This window comes from Elephantulus edwardii, unplaced genomic scaffold (genome assembly GCF_000299155.1).
Source record: "Elephantulus edwardii isolate Elephantulus edwardi_28Jun2011 unplaced genomic scaffold, EleEdw1.0 scaffold00188, whole genome shotgun sequence".
Taxonomy (NCBI): Eukaryota; Metazoa; Chordata; class Mammalia; order Macroscelidea; family Macroscelididae; genus Elephantulus; species Elephantulus edwardii.
In genome coordinates, this window is record NW_006399938.1 from 5,515,910 (window position 1) to 5,519,182 (window position 3,273).

Genomic DNA, 3,273 nt, shown 5'->3' on the forward strand with positions numbered 1-3,273 from the left:
AGGATTTGACTCTCTTATACCAACACTCTAGCTTTCCCAGCATGATGTCTTTCTCTAAGAAATAGCTTGTTCTAACAACATGCCCAAAGTAGGGGTTGTGAAAAGAAGCTTCTTCATTTTACTTCCAAGAGCATCCTGGTGATAGTTTCCAAGTTAGATTTTATTTTGTGCTTCTCAAATATATGCTTTTATATATTCTTCTTAGCTTAATAACATTCTAATTAATTATTCCATCCTAATATGGGCTTCAATAAGGCAGAGATCTTAAGACTGACACAGGATAGGGCATGACTGTGATCTTTTGTTTGTTAGGCTTGCTAGAAATACTAAGTCAACTATAGAGCACTTAACAGCCTCTTCTATTAAAAGAACCACATTATATCTCACCCCAATAGCAGTGGTAAAGCTTAGTAGGGCAGCAAGCAATAAATGTTGGCAAGGATGTGGAAAGGTGGAAAGTTTTATACACTGTTGGTGGAAATGTAAAATAGTACAACCACTGTGGAAAACATTTTGGCTTTCTTCAAAAAGTTGAACATAGAAACTCGATATAAACCAGCTATTCCACAACTAAGAATATACACCAAAGATATTAGAACTGAGACATAAACAGAGATTTGTACACCAATGTTCATAACAACATTATTCAGCCTTTCAAGAACATGGAAATAGCCCAAATATCCAACCACAACAAATGGATAGAGAAAGTGTGGCACATTTACACAATGGAATACTATGCAGTTCTCAACAACAACAATTTTGAAAAATACTACCTAACTTGAGAGAGGCTGGAGAGCATAATTATGCTAAGTGAACTAACACAGTCTCATAGAGGAAAACATTGCAAAAGACCATTATTGTAAAAATAGAAGGACAACTAGTAAAAGATGTGCAGGAACGCAAAGGGGGAAGGGAGGAGCAAAGGGATGAAGATAGGTAAGACTGAAACCACAGGGCTGCACAGTTTGATGGGTGGAGGGAGGGAGGGAAGCAAATGGAAAGAATCTGGGTGAAAAGATAGGGTAATGGTGGACAAAATCAAATGGTGATTGGTTTTATAAAACATAATGTATGAGAATAATCATATGAGACACAATATGAAGGAAGACTAGTGTGAAACAAAATGTATATAAACTTTGTAAGCAAACCAATTTAAAAATAATGTAAAATAAAATGTATATGAATGATTGTATGAAGCACAAAGTAAATGAAAGATTGTATAAAACACAATCAAAAAACTGTATATGAATGAAACAAGGTAAAGGAATTATGTGAAAACTAATAAAAAGATTTTTTAAAAAATAAAAGAACCACACTGAATCAATTATCAAATACTGTCAGTTGTTCTTGTTATGTTGTGCCTTCAAACTGACTTTGACTTACAGCAACCCTATGAACATTAGCTCTGAACCCTACGGTATTTTGAGCCATTTTCCTTGTTTCCGAATGCCTGCCTCATTGCCTCAGTTGCTGGGTCAATTCATCCAACCAGTGTCTTTCTCTCCTGACCTTCCACCATTCCAAGCATGGTGTCCTTTTCTAAGGATTTGCCTCCTGGAAACATGCCCAGTGTGTGAGAGATGGAACTTCACAATCCTTGCCTCACAGGAGCAAACTGGATTCACCCTTTGCAGGACAGATTAGTTTGCTCACTTGGCAGTCCATAGTATGTTCAAGACTTTTCTCCAGCACCACAGCTTAAAGGCATCAATTCTTCTTCTGTCATCTTTAGTCAGCCCATCTCTCAAATTCATAGCAAATTAATTGAGAGGATCATGGCTTGAATCAGGTACACTTTAGCCTTTAGACTTTCACTGTTATTACTTAGCACTCTGGAGAAGTCCCGATAGCAGACTTTCCCAGTCTTTTGATTTCTTGACTGTTGGTGCAAAGAGTGTTGATTGTGGATCTTAACAAGGTAAAAATTTTAACAACTTCAGTCTTATTCATGCATTATGATGCTGCCAGTTGGCTCAGTGATAAGAATTTGTTTCCTTGATGTTGAGATGCAATCCATATTGGAGAATGAAGTCCTTGGCCTTCTGCAGCAAAGGTTTCCAATCATCCTCATTTTTTCCCCCCATTCTCAATTTTGATGAGTAAGGTTGTGTCACCTGCATAACACAGGTTGGTGATGAGTCTTCCTCCAACTGTGATGCCATATTCTTCAAAGAGTCCAGCTTCCCAAACGATCCATTGCATATATAGATTGAATAGGTATGAAAAAAGGACACATCGCTAATACATTGATTTCTTGGTTTTGAACCATGCAGTGTTTCCTTGCTCTGTATATATGACTACTTCCTGGTGTAAGCTTTGGTTTCACATAAGCATAATCATATGTTCTGGGATTACCATGTTAACCACAATTTGTTGTGATCAACATAGTCAAATGTGTTTGCATAGTCAATAAAACACAAATACACATTCTTCTGGTCCTCTCTGCTTTCAGCGAAACCCATCAGACATTGACATTGATACACTTAGTGCCATGACCTTTTCTACACTCAGCTTGTATTTCTATAAGTTCTCTTCTATAAGTTCTTAATGTGCTGTTCCAGTTGTTTTAGAAAAATCTTCAACAAGATTTTGCGTGTGTGATATTATTTGATAATTTCCACACTTTGTTGGATCACCATTTTTGGAAACAGGAATAAATATGGATCTCTGCCAGTCAGTTGACCAGGTAGCTGTCCTACAGATTTGTTGGCACAATTTTGTGGATCCAGTGCTTCGTTTGTTGGTTAAAATATGTCTGTTGAAATTGGTATTCCATCAATTCCTGGGACCTTGTTTTTTGCCAATTCCTACAGAGCAGCTCGAATTTCTTTGTCTATGACCAATATTTCTTGACCATATACTCATTCATGAAACTCATCTGTGTCAGTAAATTTTTTTGTATAGTAACTATGTACTCCTTCCATCTTCTTTTGATGCTTCCTAGATAGTTCAATATTCTACCCATAGAATTTTAAGTATTGCAATTTAAGGCTTGAATTTGTTCTTTAGTTCCTTCAGCTTAAGAAATGTTGAAGGAGTTCTTTTTTTTTCTTTTTTTTGCTTTCTAACTCCAGTTCTTAGTACATTTCTTCATAATACTTTGCTTTGTCCTCATATGCTGCCCTTTATAATCTTCTGTTCAGCTCCTTAATTTCCTGATTTCTTTCCTTTGTTTTGGATCTTCAGCATTCTAGTATAATATTCAGAGTCTCTTCTGATATCCATCTTAGTCTATTCTCACTCTTCTACCTTTTACATTCTTCATGGATATTA